This window comes from Lissotriton helveticus, chromosome 2_1 (assembly GCF_964261635.1).
Source record: "Lissotriton helveticus chromosome 2_1, aLisHel1.1, whole genome shotgun sequence".
Lineage (NCBI taxonomy): Eukaryota > Metazoa > Chordata > Amphibia > Caudata > Salamandridae > Lissotriton > Lissotriton helveticus.
In genome coordinates, this window is record NC_136059.1 from 1,173,641,585 (window position 1) to 1,173,666,727 (window position 25,143).

The following is a 25,143-nucleotide window of genomic DNA, read 5'->3' on the forward strand; positions in this document are numbered from 1 at the left end:
CGTAAACACCCAAAATACAGCCATAAAAACAAAATCACTCAGTTACACAATAGCCATACCCATCACGAGGTCACTTTAGAAAGCACACAAAAACCTAATTAAGATGTACTCCCAGCAAGAGATGGTCACAGTGAGTGACTCAAGGAGGGCTGTACAGAAATGTGCATGGCTACATCCCTCAAACTCATCCTTTCAAGCACAGACAGATACACTTGCAGGGTCCATTACACACCCGTTCACTCACATGAGGGATAGAGTCACAGGGATTAAGACACAAGGCACGCCCCCTCGGATTACCTAAAACACGGGGTAATAAACTCCTGTTTCAGACAAGCGAGATTCCTAGGGTATGAGTAGTTTAGAGACAGAGGCACACGCAAACCTAGCCTTCGGAGCAGAGTGCTCTGAGACCTGGCAACTGACTGCTAAACTCCACAGCACACCAAAACTCCAGTACCGACATACACCTGGGGCCCCGGGTCACCACACATGTGACAGGCAGCAGTACCTCAGGCCGGAGCCAATCCTTCCATGAAGGCGGCCACCTACCTCTGCAGAGGCCGCCAGCTGTCCTCCTTCGGACCCTAGGCCAGGCTTTGACTGAACTTTGGCAACTGTCATGTCCCGTCCCTCACCCCAATTGTCCGTTGCTCACCTCTTCTGCACATAATAACCAGGAAACGTGTCGCTCTACGGTAGGTTTGAGCAAAAGAAGAGGTCAGGCAGTGGCAGGGGACAGAGGGACACCCAAAGCTGGGCCATGACGGGCGCCAGCATGGCTGAATCTACAGAGGCAGAGGGGAGACGTAGGGGTCAATGAAGAGAGGCAAGGCCATGGAGGACAGACAGGATAACTGGATAGGAGGAGGGAGGGACAACGGAAAGGGGCAGTCACACAGAGGGCACGAAAAATCAAAGGATCGGAGAGAAAGAGGAGGGCCCCAAGGAAGAGGAGGGTGGAGCAAGGAACCTTCATGCGTGTGATAAAAGTGGCTCAATAAAGAAAAAGTTCACGTACCGTGTAACAATCAAGTAAAGGGGCCAGTAGCCAAGGGAGGATACAAATGACAAGATGGCCGTACTAAGGAGGGACTAACAAGCCTATTAAGGAATCAAACACCACCAATTACGAAGGAAAAAGACACAAGCCAATGACAAATATGGGCAGGGCTTCTCCTCCGTACAGTACCTAAAGCAGATCTCCAGAGCAGCGCTTGAGCGCTGGCTCAGGCTCGACCTAAAATTGGCGGTGCCATCATGATGCGTATGTGTAATTTTCCCTTTTTTGTGCTGGAGCATGATTTCTTTTTCCCCTTTTGGCTGACATTTACAGCATTAGCAAAAGGCACTGGCAAAGTCAGTAGGCCCTCACTGGCAGCCAAAAGGCATGATCAATTGGCTTTGACAATAGTTGTCATTTATACACCTTCAGAAATTCCCCAAAAGATCCAGTTTTGTGACTTCCCCTTGTTGATACTCTCAAGGGGGAAACTCAGAGTAGGATACAAATAGATGCAGGACCTCTGGTTGTGTCTGAAGTGAGACTGAATACAGGGAGTCAGTTCAGCCACCATTTCAGCACAGTCGTCAAGGAAGTAGCAGAGACCAGGTAACAGAATGACTTTCATTCATGTTGAACAAATGCAGGCCTGGAATGCCTATGAACATTCCCCAAAGCCCCACTGATTCCTTTTCCTTCCTCTTATCACTTCCACTTTGGGGCCAATTCCGATATCGGACGGACCTGAGTCCGTTCGACATCGGTCAGTAGCCGTAACCGACTGACCTGCCGTCGTCGGTTGCGGCCCTGCTCACACTGTATACTTCACAATGCAAGCATGCATTCTGAGCGGAAAGCATGCTTCCAATGTGAAAAGCAGGGGTGTAGTTCATCCCTGCACCCTGCGGCCGGCACCCCAAGGTGCCTGCCACTGGGTGCAGGGATCCACAGAGGGCTGCCATTCGGCAGCCTCGCACCCCTGGGGGCCCTACTGGACAGTTTCCGTCTGCCTTTTCATGCCGGAAAAACCGGCACGAAAAGGCAGTGAAAAACTGCCATCGTACTCCCTCGGTCGCAAAGAGGCGGCTGGGAGAGTACTTTGTGACCGGGGGAGTACTGAGGGATTTCCGTACGGCAGACATGCTCTCTGAGCCTGTCGTCCGCAATCCGGAAATCCGAGTCGGATTCCCTTCCGACCGAGCTCATCAGAATGGCTCAGTCGGAAAGGAATCCGTGCAACACGTTCCGGTTTGGTCGGAAGGGCTCCGACCATCGTTTGGAGCCCTTCTGACCGAAATCGGAATCGGCCCTAATATCTTTGCTTATCTTTGATTCCCAGAGCTCTCCTCATTATTACAGCGATCAAAAAGGCAATACACATTTTCCACCCTTCACAAAAAGAAAGAAGGACAAATAGAAATGGAAGATGAATAAGGTGAAAGGATTGAAAGAAAAAAGAAAGACAGAGACACAATTAAAAAAACGAAAACAACAAGAGCATCACAATTGTCCTGGATGAGTTGCACACAGTGACAGTTCCCTAACAAATCTCAGCTGGTCAGCCCTTAGTGTTAAGGTGGTGGGCTAGGGCACTCATTATTGGGGACTGGGACTTTTCTTTTTGTTTAAATTTGTTTTATTGATTTCTTCTGCATTAAACACAATACAGTTCCGTTTGGCCTCCCCTTATACCCTCGTTGTACCCCCTCCACTTTAATTGGGGATCTGCATCTACCATGGGGTAGACCAATGTGTCCATAAGAGCGGGTAATGGTGGTCCATCTTCTAAGAGTGCATTCAACAACCCAAAGAACAAACATCCCCCTCCCCCCACCCTTACCCCCCCTGACCCCCCAACCCCCCCTTCCGGTGTGCCGCAGCTCCCTTCCAGATGTAGCGCAAAGAGCAAGTGCATGGGATTACTAAAGTGTGGAGCCAGTCCCCCTGGCAAACTCATCCGCGAGTCACAGAACTCTGAGATATTTCAGACAGGTAACTTCAATGAATTCCCCAGCCAGAAGAGAAATGAAAGGTTGCCATGTGGTGGTGAAGGAGTCCGCTGTCTGAGTAAGAGTTGCCTGGATCCGCTCCATGCCCATTATGTACCAAAGCCTATGGAGATAGCCCATGCGTGTAGGTTTCCTCGTGGTGCCCCAGAGTGAGAGGACGTGGTGTGCCGCTGCCCCTACTGCCAATCACATCTGTCTTCCCCTGATCGATTTAAGTGGAATCGTAAGGGCGTTGGAGAGGCCTAGTAAAGTGTAGGCTGGAAATTGGGGAATCTCTGTCTGGAAGTGTGTGTCAATGTCATGAAGTACTTCCTTCCAGTAATCTGTTACCTCCACACACTCCCACAACAAATGAGTCAGTGTCCCCACCTGACCGCACCCCCTCCAGCATGCGGAACTGCGCTTTGGGTTGCCTTGATAGAGCCGTGCCGGAGTTAGGTGCCAGTAATATGCGATCTTAACTGCCGATTCTCTGCTCGCCACGTTCCTGGCGGTGTGATGGGCCCTGTGGTAAATGTCTTGCCACTCTTTATCTGTGAAAGTTCCCCTGTGGTAAATGTCTTGCCACTCTTTATCCGTGAAAGTTCTCACAAGCTCCAATTCCCAGCGTCTCTGACCAGCAGAGCGCGAGGTAGGCGGGGCTGGGCTTGGCAGTTTATACAGGTCCGTGATCGCTTGTCTGTCGGACTTTTTCTTGATGAGCCATTTCTCGTATGCTGTGAAGGGCCTCCTCACCAGCGGCAGCATGTCACTGCTTGTGAGCCAGTGGCGAATCTGGAAGTATTGAAAACGCTGTGGCGCTATCAGGGTGTATATCTCCTGCAGGGTATCGAGCTGCATAAAGCTCTCCACGTCAACCAGATGACCGGCCGACCTACATTCTCAGGAGCGCCACTGGTGAAATGCCCCAGGGTCTATCCCAGGAGGGAAGGCTGGATTATCTAGTAGCGGCGTCATTGGCGAAGGGAAGGTGGTGAGGCCTCTAGCGACCGCCACCGCATCCCACACCTTGAGTAGCGTGCGGGTAATAGGTGATTTCTTGATATAGGATGGTCTGTCAGAGCGGTGCATAAAGGGGACTTTCCACAGCGACATTTGGGCCATCGCCCGGTCCTGGAATAGCCACCTTTTTTTCTGACTCAAGGCGGTTCCACTCCAGGAGATAGCGAAGTTGTGTCGCTTGGAAGTAGCGGAGAATGTCAGGGATACCCAAGCCACCTTCTACAGGAGCCCACCTGGCCAAGTCCTTGTGGAGTTTCGGGCGTTTACCCGCCCACATGAACTGCCGTATTGCATCCTGCATTTTCTGAAGCATCCTGATCGGTGGAGTTACTGGGATGGTTTGGAACAGGTAGAGGATCTTGGGTAGCAGGGACATTTTTATCGCCGCCACGCACCCCAGCCACGAGAGCGGTTGTTGCCGCCACCTTCTCAGTTCCCCTTGAAGTTGATCATAGAGTGCCGAGTAATTTTGCTCAACAGTCTGGGTTGTGCTGGGCGTCAGGGTGATCCCCAGGTATGACAGAGACACGCGGGAGGAAAGTCCCCCAAACTGCTGCAGTGGTTTTACGGGAGTTACAACCCAGGGAAAGAATCAGGGATTTCCCTACATTCATCTTAAATCCCGAAACTTTCCCATAGGTCTCCATTTCCATTAGGAAAGATGGCAACGGACGTTCAGGATTGTCTACTGCCGCAAGTATGTCGTCTGCGTACAGGATAATGGTATGCGGCTCGCCTACAAACGTGACACCATCAATATCCAGATTGTCGCGGATTCTCTACACAAATGGTTCGATATAGAGGGCAAACAGCAGAGGCAAGAGCGGGCACCCCCGCCTAGTGCCACGTCGGATATCAAAGGGTTGCGAGCCCACACCATTAACCCGAATTGTCGCCTGGGGTGCGTCATAACAGCTAGCGTTCCATGACCGGAAGCAATCCCCAATTCCAAAGCGCACTAAAGTCTTGTCTAGGTATCTCCAGTCCATCCTATCGAACGCCTCCTCGGCGTCGACTATTAGGAGAGCTGCGTCCGAGTCATTAAAATAGGCTTTGTCTATGACATGCAAGAGTCGCTTTGTGTTATCGCTACACTGCCTGTTGGGGATGAAACTCGATTGGCCGGGCTCTATGATGCCCGGCAGACAAGGACCTAGTCTAGCCGCCAGAATCCCCGTAAAGATTTTGAGGTCTAAATTAAGCAGGGAAATGGGCCTGTAGGCGGCACACTGTGACGCGTCCTTGCCGGGTTTGTGCAGTACGATAATATCTGCAGCGAGCATGTCCTGAGGGATGGTGCCTGGTCCCTGGCAGGAGTTGAACAATTTGGTAAGTACAGGGGCCAGCAGTGGGCAAAAAGCTTTATAAAAGCCTGCGGAGAAGCTGTCTGGCCCTGGTGCTCTCAGAGGCTTGAGGCATGCTATCGCCGATACCACTTCCTCCGTCCGTATAGGGGCATCTAAGGAGAGCGTGCTGGCCTCATTGAGGGCTGTAACCGACGGTGAGGTAGGCGTCTCCACCCCCTGGGTCTAAGGCTGGGTCTGCAGCATAGAGTGAGGCATAAAACGCCTGAAACGCTTCCGCTATCTGTTCTTCCTCCAAGAGCATGTGCCCCCCTCGGCCCTGAATAGTGGGGATTTTAGAACGGAGGACCCTAGCTCTATCTTACTGGCCAGTAGGTGCCCCGTTTTGTCGCCACCCACGTAATATGTGTGTCGGAGGCGTAAAGCCGCATATTCTGTGCGGTCCAGGTCAAGGCTCGTGAGCTGTGCCCTGGCCGCTTTCAGCTGGCGCCAGATACTAGGGGCCCCAGTTCTACTATGTACCCGCTCTAATTCTAACACCTCCGCCAATAACGCCTGACTCCTTTCCTTGTGTTCGTGAGCTTCAGCTTCCACTATTGCTATGAGGTCACTGCGTACCACTGCCTTAAGTGGCCCCCACACCACAGTCACTGGCACGTCTGCGGTATCATTAATGCTCAGGTATTCTGTAATACGTTTGTGTAGTTGTTGTGTGACCCCCTTGCGTTATAACAGTGTCTCTCTTAGGCGACACCGACCTTTGTGTGGTTTCGTGTGAGGGACCACTAAGTGAAGTGTGACCGCGCGATGGTCCGAAAGTGCTGCCAGGATAATGTCGGTGTCCATGACTAAGGGAGCTATGTCGGCAGACCCCAGAGAGTGATCTAACTGGGTGTATGTGTGGTGTACATGTGAGTAGAATGTGTACCCCGTGGTGTTGGGGTGTGCCTCTCTCCAAAGATCTAAAAATCCTCTGCTGGCCAACCACTGCCTACCCTCCTAGGAGATTGCACCTGTGGAGCCGTATTGGTGACCTGACTTGTCCCTGTCCCGGTCCATCACCAGATTAATATCACCTCCCACCAAAGTATATTGCAGTTGAAATCCCAGAACATCCGCTAGGGCCCCTGTGAGAAAGGATTCTTGCTTGGTGTTAGGAGCATATATCGACCCTACACTAACCGACATGCCCCCACTTGCACATTATACGCTAGGAGCCTGCCCTTCATTTCGGAAATCTTGTCCCTCACCTGGCCTCTGAAATGCTTAGCAAATAGAAGAGTTACACTCGCTTTTTTCTCTACAGTGGAGGAGAAGTATTGCTGAGGGAAAGCCCTGGAGCGCATGCGATGCCAATCTCTGGAGAGCAGGTGCGTTTCTTACAGCAGACATATTGCGGCCCCCAAGTTCTCCAGGAAATATAGGATGGCCCTCCGTTTTATAGGGTTGTTAAGCCCCTTCCCATTTAAGGTGAGAACCTTCAGGACCTCGTCAGCCTTGAGTGGAGTCGAGTGGGGCCCTGCATTCGCTTGGGGTAGCCGCAAGCCCCCCAGTTTCTGCCCTTGCCCCCCTGTAGCGCGACACACCGGAGCCCACCGGAGTGTCTCCCCCCTCCGACCCCCAGAACCACCCCCCAACCAGCCAACTCCCGTCCCTTGCCTGAACTCTCGTCCCCCCTCGCCTCCCCTCCTCCTTGACCCCAACTCCATTACCCCAACAAATGGACATTGTCCCAGTCCTGCCATCCTTCATCGCAGGGCTGTGGTGATTTACCTGCTGGAACGTGCAACCGTGTCAACCTCCGTGGCCCCCCGCCCACCCCCCTGGACCTGGAATGCAGAAGTGCTATTGAATCCCCCCCTCACTCGAATAAATCAGTCTGGTGGTGAAGTGTCTTTGGAAACTTCCTGGATAGCATTGACCCTCTCTTGCGTATTGGTATGAGAGTCCAGCTTCAAGTTCGCAGCAGGCGAGCGCCGTCAAATGACCCGGTGCCATCCTCCTCTAGATGATTGCCGGGAGGGTTTCGGTGACGTAGACTCCTCCATCTGTTCGATGCCCAGCAGGGTGCATGTTTCTTGGAGTGAGCGGAGTTGGTGCAGGGCGCAGTTCCACTTGAAAATCAGACGGAAGGGATGACCCCACAAGTAGGGGATCTCTTTGTCCCATAAGAAGTCCGTGGCCACTTTGAATGCCTTCCTTTTCTGGCGCATGATAGCCGAGAGTTCCTGATATAAGCTACGGGCTGGCCCTGGAGCTGGAGGGGTTGTTTCCGCGTTGCCTCCCTGAGGATTCTTTCTTTAAGTGGAAAGTCTGGCAAGAAGACTAAGAAGTCCGGGGGGGGGGGACAGACGCGCGCCTCGCCAACCCCACTATATGAGCTCAATCAATCCTGAAGTCAAAGTCCGCAGTTTCCCCCAGAATTTCTCGAAACAGGGCCTGCAGGTTGCCTGTGATATCAGCCCCTTCTTCCTTAAGTGGGACACCCCGGACCCGAATAATGTTACGTCGGGACCTGTTTTCTAAGTCCTCCACATGCGCCTGCAGGTCCACTTGCTGGTCTTTAAGGCGAAGGGCTTCTTGCTGGAGCTGCTCTATCTCTACGCTTCTGGCCTGGTCTGCTTCCTCGATGGTGGCCACCCGCTCACCGAGACCGTCCACCTCCCTCCTAATCTCTCTGACCTCCCCTGTGACCTCCTGCTTCAGCGTTTGAAAGTCTTCGCGGAGGTAGTTGAACAAGGTCTCTAGGAAGAATTTCATGATGGGCACCTCGCCTTCGTTGGGTTCAGTTTGATGCCTTGGCGCCCCTGGGGAGGACGGCCCCTTGTCCCCTTTCGGCTGGCCCTTATTAAGAATCTCTGGGAGTATGCGGTCTCCCTTCTACCTCAGACCGGCCATGCTGTGCTTCTTGTTGACGCTCGTGCCGCCCTTGCCGCTGTCTCTCCTCTCCAGTTAGTCACCCCGGTGGCCTCTGGTGTTGGCCCTCTTGGCTTCACTGCTCTGCTGGAGGGAGGCTTTCCTCACCCTGTGCCGGTGCGTTATGTGCTGGGCTCTGCTCTCAGCCCCTCGGACGCCCCCTACATAGAGCTCCTGGCTCCTTCCATTCCAGCTAAGTTCCTGGGGTGTCCAGCATCCTGGACCCCCGTGAGGTCACCACCCCTTGTGTCTCTGCCTGGGAGGCGCCCCTACCCCCGTCTCGGTGCGTGGGTCCGCGGATGGCACCGACAGCTGGCCATGTGTCTCTAGGTGTGGCCTGGTCAAGTCCTCTCTACCCAAGCGGACACCCCCTGGTGTGCTTGATTCCAGGGGCTTCTCGTGGCCCTCTCTTCTCAGCCCCGTCTGCGGTGGCCATCTCTCCTGTCACTGCGGAGGCGGTGGCAGTGCCCTCCTGGAGCCCCCAGGCCTGCCGGACGCCCCCTTGGCCAGTGCCGTACCTTGGCATTCTTCAGGAAATAGTCAATCCCCTGGGGCACCCGCTTGTCCTTCTTTGTGCCTCTCGCCACTGTCTCACCTCCAAATGGTGCTGGCTGCCACCCCGAGGCCGCCTCCCCTTGCTGAGCAGCCCCCCTACTCCTCACCTCCCTGCAGTCTGCCTCGTCTCGTCGTTGCAGGGGTGTCCAATGCACCAGCTACCCCACTGGGGCGAGCGCCACGAGTCTCTGCCTTGTCGGGAGGCGTCCGACACTGCCAACAGCTGTAAGGCCTCTCGTCCCCGGCCTCGATTTTTGCTCCGCTGCCCGCACACCACTCTCAGGCCGCAGGGCTGACAGCGTCCTCCCGCTGCGGCTCGCCGCACCTCTGAAACCTCCGGTGGAGGGCGCGGGAGCCGCCAGCGCCGTCCCGATGTCCTCTCTGAGCCCCACAACCACTGGGCCCCTCTGTCTGGCCACCTTGCGTCCCCTTCACCAGGCGCGTTGTGCGGGTGCCATTTCGCAGCCATTAGCGGCTGTGTGTACTGCGCTCCTTTGCCGTCCTCCTCACGACCGGCGGTCACTGCAGCAGCCCAGCAGCGTCCTCGAGATCTCCCACCCCCTGACACAGCTCCGTGGGGGGGGAGGATCATGCGTTTAATGGTCCAGGGAAGGGCCTGGGTCGGGGAGCACACGGGAATTGCGACTTTCTATGCCGTCATCTTGGGCACGCCCCACCGCCATCTTGGCCACGCCCCGGACTTTTTTTTCACCATCAAACTAGCAGTGGCAGCTCTGCTATGGGGGCGTTTGGGCACCGCCCCACTGCTTTCTCGCCGTGCGAGAAGGCAGAAACAACAAATGGTTGTTATTGCCCTAATAACTACCATTTGTTTCTGCCTTCTCGCATGGCAAGAAAGCAGAAGTTCCTGGTTGGGGGTGGGTGGAGTTGCTCGAGGGCAGGGGGGAGTGGCTTTCCCACTGTTGTTCATAATGACTGTTTGGGCAGCCTGAGGCCGCCCAAACAGTCATTATGAACAACAGTGGACAAGCCACTACCCCTGCCCTCGAACAACTCCACCCACTCTCCCTGTTCTCTCTGTATGCTGCAGCATACGGAGACGAAATGACGCGGGTGGGGCAGCGGCCTGACCAATCACAGCACTGTGCTGTGGTGGAGGGGAGGGGAGGGAGGCTGCCTGCCGCCTTCCCGATGATGTGCACAGTGCTGCAGGAATTGAAAAACAGGATGGCGGGAGTCTCGGACCGTAAGTATACTTTCATTTATATATATTTGTTTCCATTAAACCCCTCCCGCCTCATCCTCTCCGGTCGTCACAAACCCATTTCCCCCCACCCCCACCCGCCCGTAATGCCGGCCGCGACTGAGTGAAGCATAGCAATGGATCTGGGCCTTTTTAGGCCTTCTAAAAATGACCCAATACATCATGTTCAGCATTTGACTCCCAAATAAAGAAATATGATTCAAAACCTTCAAGTTCGTTATAGAGTAATCCCGGATAGTAACCAGGCATGTTAGCTTATCAGTGAAACTTGAACCAGGGGAAGAGATCTTTTAAAACTACTTCTGATCCGGCAAACACCCACATGGCTCCATTAAATATGCCTTCCACAGTGCTCTGCCCCCCTCTGCAGTGTAAACTGGAGCGTGGTCGGGAACAGACAGGCAGGAGAGCCCCCAGGGACAAGTTCTCTGGTGTCCTCGTGCGACCCCCCCGTCCTAGGCAAGAGCCCCCTCCTGGGCCCCAGCCCCCTCCTGCCGAGGAAAACAATATCCCCCAGATGCTTCCAGACCCCCATGCAGAAACCGTGTTCTCACGTTCACAGCAGAGGCTTTCACGTGTTTTTCGAGTCAAGAGCCCCCTTTGGAAATTCCATTTGCCCAGTGACAAAGGGTTCCTACTGTATCAAGCATGTTTTAAAAAAAAAATACGTGGGTAGTGGGTAATGGCTATTGACTGGAATCTCGGAGCTAGAAATTGTTCTTTAAAAATGATCATTCATTTCAGCTGCCATTTCTACTTAACCAGTAGAACCTCCACTGTATTCTCCATTGAGCACGCGCAGTTCAACGCCCCAAGTCAGATATGCTGTGAGTGGGCTGAGTAGAAACGCTTGTAAGGCAGCAGAGGACCCGGTCTATGCTTGCTTCCATCTATTGTTGGGATATCATATGTGGCAGTGTCTTATTGAATCGGGTTTTTTGGCTTCAGTGACCTCTTGGAGCAGGGGATGTTGGCTGTCGATATATCCTTACGATGCTGGAGAAACCTTTTGACCCACTTAGATAGTTCGTTAACTCCCTTCCTGGTTTCAAAACACGTTTTAGTTGCAGTTCCAGGTGCTAGTCCTGGAAGCGGTTCAAAGGACTGGTCCCGCGGCTGCGTTTCCCCCATGCATTCCATTGTATCTCGTTAAGTGAAATCTCGGGGATGCTTCCATCAGGGGAGCTCTTCGTTGTGAACACTGACAGGCTGGCACTGTTGTGGTGTGTTGGTTTGAATTATACATTGTATACAGCGCTTATTACCCTAAGGGACTCACTGAGACTGTCTCACTGCTGTGAGACAGTCTCGTCTCACACCAGTGTTTAGCTTGTGCCAGTTGTCGTGTTTATTGTATAATATGTCAGCTGTCTTACACTTTTCTGCAGCATCTATCTGCCAGTCATCTCTTGTCACGGTTTACAGTATGCGATATGTCTCAGCCTGTGCACAGTGTTTACCAGTCATCTTCCCCGTGTATATAATGTAACAGATGTCTCACAACGCTGCACAGTATGCATAAGCCATATTTTCTCAGACATCTCACACCAGTATGTAGGTTGCCTCATACTTATTTACTGTGTCCCGCTGCACGGTACGCGGCACTCGTCTTGGCCCAGGTCACAGTACACATCACGTCTCTTTCTTGTTGATCATCCAGCATGTCATATGCCCTCACGTGCAGTCTGTGCAAATAACCGCACCGCCTGCCGGTTTAATTTCAAATAAGTACACACCGATCGTCAGATGCCCATTGGCATAACGGAGCTGTGACACTGAGGTCGGGAGGGTAGGGGTGACGCACTGGAATGCCATAAAGTGAAATATTGGTCTCCCGTAATCACTTTACTATGTTTGGTGGTAAGAACCAGTAGGTGACTCGTAGGCTGCAGTGGAAGAATATTGATTTTAATTCTAAGAATGTGTCAGTTTAGATGTCTAAAGGGGCTGTAAATGTATAATTGCTATATAATCCCCTTGATGGGTAAAGGGCCTTTGGCTTGGTAGAAGTTCTTACAGGCCGTTATCACTTTACCTTCACATATTTCAACAGCCATGTCACCAGGGGTAGCATTTTGGTAAGCTTAAGCCCCATTTCTATTGAGTCAGTGCAGTATGATAATAATGTTACGCCTCACCACTTTTAAATGTCACCAGCCACCACTGCAAACTAGAACAACAGAATGACAGTTAAGAGGAAAGGAAAAAGAAAGAAAACGGGAAGGAAACAGTGAAAAAAGAAGAAATTGGGAAGCAAAGACCCTGAAATCGGGAAATAAAGAGACAGTAAGTGTAGGCTAGTGGAAAATAGGTATGAGGTGGCATCAAGTCTAGGAAGCCTTTATTGTTGGTAGCCCCAGTATTCCACAGCTCTGGCAGCAGACTCCTGTGAAAATATTTGGGCCCCTGCACTAATTAATTTACATATTAAGCTCTTTGGCTGGTTCTTTATGGCCAATTCCATCACAGACATTGAAAAAAGGGGTTTTGAAGTTGACAGTTGGTTTGCTGTGTTTACGTTTTTACTGTTTGATGTTGTTAATTTACCGTTCACTCGAGGATTCACATGAGAAATGTATCAAAAATGGCTTCTCAATAACACCTCTGATGTAGCAGAAGCATGTCTCCTGAATTGAGGTTAGGTTTGATGGTGCTTCTTTTTTGAGTTTCAGGAAAAAGAATTCCTCCCCGATGAATTTCTTCATTTTTCATTGGCTTACATATGTGACATTGATCCCTTTTTGGTAATCTACTGACAACATTTAAATATTTCCCCTTTGTGATTCTAGCAGCTGATATACTTTACATAGAGTGCAGTCTTTCATTGTCTGTTTCTCGGTTATAATCAGCCAGATTCTCTTTGGAGTAGGATGATGTATGTTGAAGTTGATGTACACTTCGGCTAATGAGGACCAGGAGGTCTCTTTGGTAAGGGGTGCTTGTAGATGTAATCAGCTGGGGCGCAGGCCTTCTGTTTTGTGGAGACTTATCCATTAGGGTGAATCATTTATCTCTCAATGTGCAACAGAACCTTGGTTCTTTGGTTTCTGTTATTGGTTGGCAGAGTTCCATGGCCAGTCACTATTATGGAAAAGGGTGTGCCATACAGAAACGTGTGGTGGTGCACCAAGACTCATACCAAGGGCTGTCTTTTTTCATGTTGAAAGTAAGCAGATGTTATGTAAGATAGGTTTGTGCAAGTGTATAAAATCACTTTTTGAGCCATAGGCAGTGTTGTGTTGTATTAGGGTGGCACTAGCCTTACTGGGCAAGTCTTTGAAATGTCACTTTCAAGGGTGCTTTCCCTCAACTTTTTCCTTTACTGCTCCCCAGTTTTCCATTGCTCTGGATGCTAGCCTTAGTACACAAGAGCGTTTGGCACTGCCATGCAGTGTCAAAATGCTGGGCTCATCATGTGCATACTGCTGGCGGTGTATATATGATGGACTGGTTTGAATTAGCTGTAAATCCCTTGTCATGGGGTAAGACCTATATCTGGGGCATGTATCTCAAATGTGCCTCCATGGGCCTGCCGTACTGGCTGTGCCATCCACAGAGGTAGCTCATTGATTGTGCCACAGGCTTCCCCTTATGAGGCCTGTGTGAAGGAGTTATTGTTGTTCAATTTGGCATTTACAAAGCTGTGTGCCAAGGTTCTGCATGTCTCTTTCTATATCAGAGTTCTTCCTAGTGACAGGGTGCAGTGTTGGGAAGAGGTTGGGCAAGTGTGTGTAAGTGTTACAAGCAAGAGTCGTGAATGACATCGGATGATGTGTTTGGTAAGATGGGGTCTGCTTCTTGCAATGGGTAAGCATGAGGGAATGTAGGGAAAGACTATCTTGTATTGTTTCCTATGGGCACAATAGTACAATATGGCATTTAGTATAGATCGACAGTATAGAGGACATCGCCGACTTCGTCAGCCCGCACGCTCTCCCCTCCGCCGACTACATCCTCCTGGGGGACCTCAACTTCCACCTGGAGAACAACAACGACTGCAACACCATCAGCCTGCTCGACAACCTCGACAACCTCGGACTCAAGCAACTGGTTACCACCCCCACCCACCTCGCCGGACACACACTCGACGCCGTCTTCTCATCCAGCAAAGACGTCACCTTCAGCCACGCAACAGGACTCCACTGGACGGACCACAGCTGCGTCCACTTCACCTTCAGAAGAACGACGATCCACCACCACCAGCAACAGGTTGCTCGAAGAAGCTGGAACAAGATCACAGCCAACCAGCTCACCGCTTCCCTGAGCCAGCACCCTCCCGCCAACTCAGCGAACCCCAGCCAGGCCGCCGACAACCTCACGAAATGGATCAACGACTGCGCGGACGAACTCGCCCCTCTGAGAACCCCACCCAGCAGATCCTGCAGCAGAAAAACACCATGGTTCACCGACGAACTCAAGAGCTCCAAGAAGAACTGTCGAGCCCTCGAGAAAGCCTGGAGAAGGGAACCAACGACGGACAACATGACCACCCTCAAGCTCGCCACCCGGAAACACCACCAACTGATCCGCGCCACCAAGAAAAATGCATACAAGGACCGGCTGGACAACAACGCACACAACTGCAAGGAACTCTTCAGCATCGTGAAAGAGCTATCCAACCCCAACGCCGGAAACAATGACATCACCCCGTCGCAAGAACTCTGCAACTCCCTCGCGTCCTACTTCCACAACAAGATCACGGACATACACAACAGCTTCAACAACCAACCAACGCAAGCCACAACCGCAACGACGCCACCCACCACCACCCTCCGCACCTGGACCCCGATCAGCACCGAAGACACCATCCGCACCATGAACTCCATCCATTCCGGATCTCCGACCGACCCCTGCCCTCACCACGTCTTCAACAAAGCCGACGCTGTCCTCGCACCCCACCTGCGGGACATCATCAACACCTCCTTCGACTCCGCCACCTTCCCCGAGAGCTGGAAGCACGCCGAACTCAGCGCTCTCCTCAAGAAACCCACAGCAGACCCCACCGACCTCAAGAACTACCGTCCCATCTCGCTTCTCCCGTTCCCGGCCAAAGTCATCGAGAAGACCGTCAACAAACAGCTGGCCGCCTTCCTCGAGACGAATGGATCCCTCGACCCCTCACAGTCTGGCTTCCGAGCCAACCACAGCACCGAGACCGCCCTCATCGCCGCCACCGACGACCTTCGAACTCTGATGGACAACGGAGAAACAGCGGCCCTCATCCTCCTGGACCTCTCCGCGGCTTTCGACACTGTCTGCCACCGCACCCTAGTACAGCGCCTCAGCAACATCGGAATCCAGGAGAAGGCACTGGAATGGATCACCTCCTTCCTCGACGGAAGAACACAAAGAGTCCGCCTACCACCGTACAAGTCAGAGGCCACCAAAGTCATCTGCGGCGTCCCTCAAGGGTCCTCGCTCAGCCCCACCCTCTTCAACGTCTACATGAGCCCCCTTGCGGCCATCGCACGCCAACACAACCTCAACATAATCTCCTACGCTGACGACACCCAGCTGATCCTCTCCCTGACCAACGACCCCGCCACCGCCAGAGCCAACCTGCACGAAGGGATGAGAGACGTAGCCGAATGGATGACGACCAGCCGCCTGAAACTGAACTCAGACAAGACGGAGGTCCTCATCCTGGGCTCCACGCCCTCCGCCTGGGACGACTCCTGGTGGCCCCCCGCCCTGGGCACCGCACCCAAGCCGACGGACAACGCGCGCAACCTGGGCTTCATCCTGGACTCCTCCCTCTCCATGACCGGACAAGTCAACGCCGTCTCCTCGTCATGCTTCAACATCCTGCGCATGCTACGTAAGATCTTCCGGTGGATCCCCACCGAGACGAGGAAGACGGTCACCCAGGCCCTCGTCACCAGCCGACTGGACTACGGCAACGCCCTCTACGCCGGAACCACTGCCAAACTCCAGAAGAGACTCCAGCGGATCCAGAACGCCTCGGCGAGACTCATCCTCGACATCCCCCGACGCAGCCACATCTCCGGACACCTGAGAGATCTACACTGGCTCCCGGTCAACAAGAGAATCACCTTCCGTCTCCTCACCCACGCGCACAAAGCCCTACACGACCAAGGCCCGAGCTACCTCAACAACCGGATCAACTTCTACACACCCAAGCGCCTCCTCAGATCAGCCAACCACGCCCTCGCCGCCGTCCCCCGCATCCGAAGAGCGACAACAGGAGGAAGATCCTTCTCCCACCTGGCCGCCAAGACCTGGAACTCCCTCCCGACCGACCTGCGCCTGACCCAAGACCACCTCGCCTTCAGGAAGAAGCTCAAGACCTGGCTGTTCGAGCAGTAGCGGCACCCCCCCCCCCCCAGCGCCTTGAGACCCTACGGGTGAGTAGTGCGCTCGACAAATGACCTGATTGATTGATTGATTGATTAGATGTGTTCATAATGGTGAATCCTCTTCGGTAGTGGGAGTGGATTTGACATTATGGTGATGAAAATATCACTTTGAGAAAGTGGTCATTTCAATGTGTGTGGCTATGTGTGCCTGGCGGCTTGTCTCCTAATTCACACTAGGGGGCCCATTAGGATCTCAAGCAGATCGCTACCAGCCGCACGGCAGTGTTGATACGCCTGAGATCGTCCCCGCCCGCCACCCATTTCCCCCTGCCATTTGACTAAGGTGGGGGGTCCGCGGTGGACAGAAAGATCGTCCGCCGAAATGAGTATAATATGGTGGCATCGCCAGCCTTATTACTATGGGCGCGGAAACATGCCTTTCCATGGCAGCATTGCCACCACGGAAAGGCATGCAGGAATTGCTTGCAGAGGCCCGTTGCGGGCCCCCAAGGACTCTGTGGGGTGGGGGGGTGCAAATGGGTGGTACCTATGGTACCCCCCTGCAGTTCCATGCACAACATGGCAGGCACCGTGCGATGGCTGCCATGTTGTGCATGGAAGTGCACAACATACCTTCCTGGCATTGTGGCGGGTGGTGCTGAGTGCACCGCCTGCCACAATTTCAGGAATGCAGTATGCGCCCGCAACTGTGGTGGGCACATCCTAATGGCCCCCTCGGGACCCCCGTCCTTATGGCGGGCGGCCCCATTTCACGATAGGATGGCGGGCGGACAAAGTCCGCTCGCCATCCTAATTAGCCCCTAGGTTGCTAGGGGGATGGCCACATCTGATTCCTGATAGAGAGCCATAAACTAGGGGTTCATGTATCTGCATGCCCTTTCTGGGATGGTTACTTGGGGATTGAACTGGTACAAGCATTCCAAGAGGCAGGGTCTTGACCCCACTAGCAATTATGATCAAACCTTCCAGGGTAGGATGGCAGACAGGACAACATTTAGAGGGCCTGTGCATTTCAAAGGTGGCCTTTTGAACTGATTATATTTTCAAAGGCCATGGTGGGTATAACTACAAAGACTTTGGCCTCCGAAAGTAGAGACACTTTTAGATTTGGAACCTTACTACGCTGGTTTGATACTGGGACATTGACATGAGTAATCATTAGGGCAGAAGGTAATGCAACTGGACTATCTGCCAACTTGTGGTGGCTTGAAGCTTGTCATGCTTCAAGAAGGGGAATATCACGTGGTGGATGGTGAATACCCAAAATATCGAATTTTAAATATCGACTGTCCAGAATATCGAATTAAAAATATAGAGAGGTCAGAATATCGAATTCCCAAAATATAGTTGTGTATAATATCGAATTTGAGGTAAGAAATATCGATTTCCATAATATCGAATTTAGAAATATAGTTTTCCATAGTATCGAAAAAAGATTTTGCGTTATGTATGCTAGTATATGTGTTAAAATTATATATTATTTTTGTAATGTATGTTTAATTTTTTTCCAGTAATGAATTTTATGTTATTTCATTTTTGCGTAATTTATTTCCGTAGCAGGTTGTGGGTTTATAGGGGAATAGGGTGGGAAGTAATTTAATTATAGTAAATTAAATATTAATTTTATGAATTATTAATTATTTTTAATTTATTGTTGCGTTTTAGTTCTGTTGCGGGTTGTGGGTTTATAGGGGAATAGGGTGGGAAGTAATTTAATTGTAATTAAGTAAATATTTATTTTTATTTATATGTATTGATAATTAATTGATTGTTAATTAATTATTCATTATTTTGTATTACTTGGTAATTAATTTTAATTAAGTGTTTATTGATAATTATGTTAATTGTATTAATGTATTATTTGGAGTGGGTTGTGGGTTATGGGGAATAGGGTGGTAAGTAATGTAATTGTAATTAAATAATTATTTAAATTATTGTTGTGTATTGATAATTAACTGATTGTTAATTATTAATAATTGGTAATTATTTTTTATTAATTGGTAATTAATTTTAATTAATTATTTAGTTGATAATTATGTTAATTGTATTAATTTATTATTTGGAGTGGGTTGTGGGTTATAGGGGAATAGGGTGGAACATAATGTAACGGTAATTCATGAATTATTGAAATTATTTTTGTGTATTGATAAACAATTTATTCTAAAATAAATATTAATTGGTAATTGTTTATTATGTATGAAATTTTTGGTATTGAAAATTAATTGGTTGTTAATTATTAATAAGTAATTAATTTTCAATAAATAATATGTATTGATATTTCTAATTAATTAATTATTAAATATGTTGTGACCGGTAATTAATTTTAATTATTTTTTAATTGGTATTAATAATTAATATATTCTTATTTAAATAATAAATCATTACTTTCCCTACTGTTGCACTCTCTGGAGAGGGAATAGTAAATTTTACCTCTACGCTATCCAATGCTTTCCCTACTGTTGCACTGAAGGGCGTTGGAATAGTAATTTTTACCCCTACGCTATCCAACACTTTCCCTACTATTGCACTGATTGGAGTGGGAATAGTAATTTTTACTGAAAAAACAAAGGACCTCTGTAGTTTAATCCAGTGGTCCCGGGGGATTTGAGAGGGTATATGGAGTACGTCCTCCCAACGATTACTGTACAACAAAAAATACTCCAAAAGCACCCTACTAAAGGACTAAAAAGTTCAATGTAGGTTGTGCTCATCGGAAGATACCTATGTATGAGGAGGGATTTAACACTATTCAACTAGGGATGTGTTTGATATGCTAACCATATCCATATGTATGGAAGGGGGGCAACACTAGTTGTTTTTAGTTACCCTCACACACCCTAGTGGTGTCATGCTTCATCATTGGGTCACCCCGACTCCTACAGGTCGGGCTGGGCTCAACCACAGTGTTGGGAAGCTCTTATAATAATGAAGGCAAAAAAGGGGTATAAATAAAATACCTCAATCAGACCCCTGGTATCCCTTTATTCTTGGGTCTGGTTGGGTTATTAAAATTAGAATAAAAGAAGGGTTTATTAGGATTTTTATGGTCCTACGACCCTAGTGAAGTGCCGACATGTTTCAGTCCTTGTGAGGCCATGAAGGTCCCGGACTTTCTTCAGGGCAAGGTTCAGAGATCCCCCTATGTGTGGGGATGCTAAAGAGGGGGAATTCCCTACTCTATTGATGTAGCGAGGGAAGAGTAGCTTCTCCTCGTGTTCGTGTAATTCTGTTATTAAGAAATGCCAGGCTCCATCTGTAGAGAAATATAGCATACACAATTTTTTAATCAAAATCAGACATTATCTGTATACTAGTGTAAAATCCCTGTGCATGGCATGCTTAGTGAACATACTCAATTGGTGGGGACCACGAATGGTCTCATTCTATGACACTTTTATTTAGTGTTAAAGTTTTGGAAAGTATCTAGCTTGATTTACAATAGGCAGTCTTTCTGAATTCCGGATTTGTAAAGCTTTCAACTTTAGCGATAAAAACATTGTTAAAATTTTGGCTGGGGTATTCCAGAATCTAGAATTAAATTATTCTACGCACCTAATGTTCAGATCTAAAACAATCCAAGCTCTCGGCGACATGCTCTGCCACAAAATGCAACACACCTAAGGTTGTCCATTAGAGCTTTACATCAGCGGTTAGACAGTGCATTAGTGAGTTAACAAATATTGAGCAGGGCAATTCCAAACTAAGGGGCCCATTAGGATGTCGGGCGGATCGCCACCGCCATGCGGGTGGTGGTGATCCGCCCTGCATCCTTGTCCGCCCGCCACCCATTTCCCCCTCGCCATATTACTGTGGCAGGGGGGACCGCGGCGGACTGAAACACCTTCCGGGGCTTTTTCACCCCGGTCGCCTTGCTGCCGGGGGGAAAAGGGTTCATATGGTGGCGGTGTCTATCAGACACCGCCAGCCATATTAGGATGGGCGTCATCAAATGCCGCCACGGAAAAGCATGCGTTCTTCACTTTGGGGGCATGTTGCAGGACCCCATGGTGAAGGCGAGGTGGGGGGTGCACATGGGGGGTACCTGTGGTACCCCCCTGCATTTGCATACACAATGCGGCAGGCACCGCACGGTGCCTGCCGCTTTGTGTATGCAAATGCATGCCATGCATTTATAGCATTGCGGGGGTGCTGGTGTAAACACCGCCCACCGCAATGTTATAAATGAATGATGCGTCCGCCATTGTGGAGGGCGCATCATAATATGCATGGCGGGACCGCCGCTCAGCTCGCGGGCGGTCTCATTTTCCACAAGGATGGCGGGCGGGCAAAGTCCGCTCGCCATCCTAATGGGAGCCTAAGTTCAAAACATACATCGTATGATAATTTAAACACCAAACGAGGGTTAATTATTTGATGAAAGGAAGAGGAGAACGTTTTTATATGTGCTCTCCCCACCCCACCAGTTATCCCTCTTCATCATCTGAAAACCGAATTTTTACCCATAATTTGCTTTACAGTTTTATGTAGCGCTAACTTGGCTCAAAGGTATAATGTCGCTTTTCATGTGGTTCAGGTTAGATTAGTAAAATGTTTTGGGAGGGGCACAGGGAGATTAAGTGATTTCCCCAGAATCACAGGATGTTGAGCCAACTCCGAAATTGAAACTAGCTCCCTGGTTCCAAGTCTGCATCTTTGGCACTTTTTTTGTAATTCTTTTTATTGGGTTGTCGATGTTTTAATATTGTTATATACTTTGGCCACATAAAGCTGCATGTGATACATAAGAGATACAATAGTAAATCTGGGCCATTTCGTTGCACACAATAGTTACACACAGTGGTGGCTGATGACATTTGAAAGTGGTGGGCGTAACATTATTATCGTACTGCACTGACTCAAAAGAAATTGGGCTTAAGCTTACCAAAGTGCTACCCCTGGCGACATGGCAGTTGAAATATGTGAAGATAAAGTGATAACGGCCTGTAAGAACTTCTACCATGCCAAAGGCCCTTTACCCGTCAAGGCGTTTATACAGCAATTATACATTTACAGCCCCTTTAGACATCTCGACTGACATTCTTAGAATTAAAAGCAATATTCTTCCACTGCAGCCTACGAGTCACCTACTGGGTCTTACCACCAAACATAGTAAAGTGTTTACGGGAGACCAATATTTCACTTCATGACATTCCAGTGCGTCGCCCCCTACCCTCCCGACCTCAGTGCCACAGCTCCGTTATGACAATGGGCATCTGACGATCGGTGTGTACTTATTTGAAATTAAACAGGCAGGCGGTGCGGTCATTTGCACAGACTGCACGTGAGGGCGTATGACACGCTGGATGATCAACAACAAAGAGGCGTAACGTGTTCTGTGACCTGGGCCAAGACGACTGACAGCTACCGTGCAGCGGGACACAGTAAATAAGTATGAGGCAATCTACATACTGGTGTGAGACGTCTGAGACAATATGGCTTATGCATACTGTGCAGCGTTGTGAGACATCTATTACATTATATACATGGGGAAGATGACTGGTAAAAACTGTGCACTGGCTGAGACATATCACGTACTGTAAACCGTGACAAGAGATGACTGGCAGATAGATGCTGCAGAAAAGTGTAAGACAGCTGACATATTATACAATAAACACGACAACTGGCACATGCTAAACACTGCTGTGAGACTGAGACTGTCTCACAGCAGTGAGACAGTCTCAGTGAGTCCCTTAGGGTAATAAGCGCTATATACAATGTATAATTCAAACCAACACACCACAACAGTGCCAGTCTGTCGGTGTTCACAATGAAGAGCTTCCCTGATGGAAGCATCCCCAACATTTCACTTAACGAGATACAATAGAATGCATGGGGGAAACGCACCCGCGGGACCAGTCCTTTACACCGCTTCCAGGACTAGCAACTGGAACTGCAACTTAAACGTGTTTTGAAACCAGGAAGGGAGTAAACGAACTATCTGAGTGGGTCAAACGTTTCTCCAGCGTCGTAAGGATATATCGACAGCCAACATCCCCTGCTCCAAGAGGTCACAGAAGCCAAAAGACCCGATTCAATAAGACACAGCCACATATGATATCCCAACAATAGATGGAAGCAAGCAAAGACCGGGTCCTCTGCTGCCTTACAAGCAGTTTCTACTCAGCCCACTCACAGCATATCTTACTTGGGGCGTTGAACTGCGCGTGCTCAACGGATAAAACAGCTGAGGTTCTACTGGTTAAGTGGAAATGGCAGCTGAAATGAATAATCATATTTAAAGAACAAGTTCTAGCTCCGAGATTCCAGTCAATAGCCATTACCCACTACCCACGTATTTTTTTTAAAAAACATGCTTGATACAGTAGGAAACTTTTGTCACTGGGCAAATGGAATTTCCAACGGGGGCTCTTGACTCGAAAAACACGTGAAAACCTCTGCTTTGAACGTGAGAACACGGTTTCTGCATGGGGCTCTGGAAGCAGTTGGGGAATATTATTTTCCTTTGTATGAGTGGGCTGGGGCCCAGGAGGGGGCTCGTGCCTAGGACGGGGCGGGTCGCACGAGGACACCAGAGAACTTGTCCCTGGGGGCTCTCCTGCCTGTGTGTCCCCGACCAAGCTCAAGTTTCCACTGCAGACGGGGGCAGAGCACTGTGGAAGGCATATTTAATGGAGCCATGTGGGTGTTTGCCGGATCAGAAGTAGTTTAAAAAGATCTCTTCCCCTGGTTCAAGTTTCACTGATAAGCTAATGTGCCTGGTTACTATCCGGGATTACTCTATAACGAACTTGAAGGTTTTGAATTATATTTCTTTATTTGGGAGTCAAATGCTGAGCATGATGTATTGGGTCATTTTTAGAGGGCCTAACAAGGCCCAGATCCATTGCTATGCTTCACTCAGTCGCGGCCGGCATTACGGGCGGGTGGGGGGGGAAATGGGGCCGCGACGACCGGAGGGGATGAGGAGTGAGGCGGGGGGGTTTAATGGAAACAAATATATATAAATTAAAGTATACTTACGGTCCTGAGACTCCCACCGTCCTGTTTTTCAATTCCTGCAGCACTGTGCACATCATCGGGAAGGCGGCAGGCAGCCGTCCCTCCCCTTCACCACAGCGCAGTGCTGTGGTTGGTCAGGCCGCTGCCCCACCCGCGTCATTTTCTCTCCGTATTCTGCAGAATACAGAGAGAACAGGGAGAGTGGGCGGAGTACCTCGAGGGCAGGGGAGAGTGGCTTGTCCACTGTTGTTCATAATGACTGTTTGGGCGGCCTCAGGCTGCCCAAACAGTCATTATGAAGAACAGTGGGAAAACCACTCCCCCCTGCTCTCGAGCAACTCCGCCCACCCCCAACATGGAGCTTCTGCTTTCTCGCCGTGCGAGAAGGCAGAAACAAATGGTAGTTATTAGGGCAATAACTACCATTTGTTTCTGCCTTCTCGCACAGCGAGAAAGCAGGTGGGCGGTGCCCAAACGCCCCATAGAGGAGCCGCCACTGGTTACACAGCAAGCATCAGGGAGCAATCGGTGGAGCACCTTGGAACTGGGAGCCGCCCTTGATGGAGGTGTTGCCTCCTGTTATTGTACACAAGAGAAGAACTTAAACTGGTAACTTTGGGAGAAAATACTAGGATGGACGGTGTTGGGGGGTTAGTGTGGGTGTGTATTAATACTGCACAGGTGGCGGGCAGTACAGTCTCCAGTGTAGGAAAGTGCTGTGTGGTGTCTCAGTGGTCTTGACAGCAGCTGAAGCACTTACGAGTTTAGAGAAGGGGACCTCCTAGGGGAGGTAGGTCTCACCCCCTGGGAGAGACACTCAGCTGCGCACCCCATACGAGTCTTCTGACTGTGGGGGAGTAGCATCGTTGTCAATTGTTTGCTGGAAGCGCATAAGCAGCTTTGCCATTAGGGGGGAGATGGGGCATCAGGGCACACAGCACACTTCCTCCTTTCAGATCGTGTCTTCCTCTGCAGCACCCAATTTCTGCACCTCTCCTGTCCAGGACCCGTGGATGTACGCCAATGTAGTGTGATAGCTCGATTGGCTAAAAGGAGGGCCAGGGCCACGAAGCGTTTCTGCATCTTGTGCTGCTTCCTACGCCTAAATATGCCTAATGAGCAGGATTCCCAGGAATAGATGTCCATGAGTCTTACAACCTCTCGCAATGTAGCATGAGTAGTGTGCCAGTAATGGTTTTAAAGTTGGGCAAGCCCAGATTATATAGAAATTGTGATTCTGGGAAGTGGCGATGCAGCTGTGCCGGCGCCAGATAGGCCCAGTGTAGTATGAAAAACTGTATATTTTTGAAGCGAGAGTTCCAGGAGACTTTTAATGGAAATTCTAGAGATCGCTCCCATTCTTTGTTATGGAGTGGCCACCCGTATTCCTCCTCCCATTTGAGGCAAAGTGGGGCGAGTGGGACGTACAACAGTTCGCAAGTGGCCTTATATAGCTAAGTGATGAGGTGACTGCCGGGGCCCATAGTTAACACAATATGAGGCACTGGGTGGGTCGTAGGCTTGCGTCCAGATAGATCCCAGAGGCGCTGGAAAGTGTGTATGTGCTGCCAATGGAAGAGGAATTGCCCCGGGGAGAACCTACTCTCCTAGGTCAGCTGGTCAAAGGGGAAAAGTAGGCCCTCAGAAAAAGAACCCCCCACCTCAAGAAGCGAGTGGTTGGTCCAGGTGTTTAATACCCAGACAGTGTAATAGTCCCTGCCACAAGGCAGGCCAACCAACAGCAGCAATGGGGTTTAAAGTGGAGACCCCAAGGAAAGGTGATGGATCCAAAGCATACTTGGAATAGGACACGTTACAATGCAAACTTTTACAA

The 25,143-nt window shown here is 50.1% G+C and overlaps 1 protein-coding gene across 1 annotated transcript in view; it reads left to right on the top strand.

Moving 5' to 3' along the window:
• The window catches only part of LOC144818524 (serum albumin-like), a 236,275-nt gene that overhangs the window by 39,910 nt on the left and 171,222 nt on the right, over positions 1–25,143 (top strand). The gene's annotated exons all lie outside the window — the stretch shown is intronic.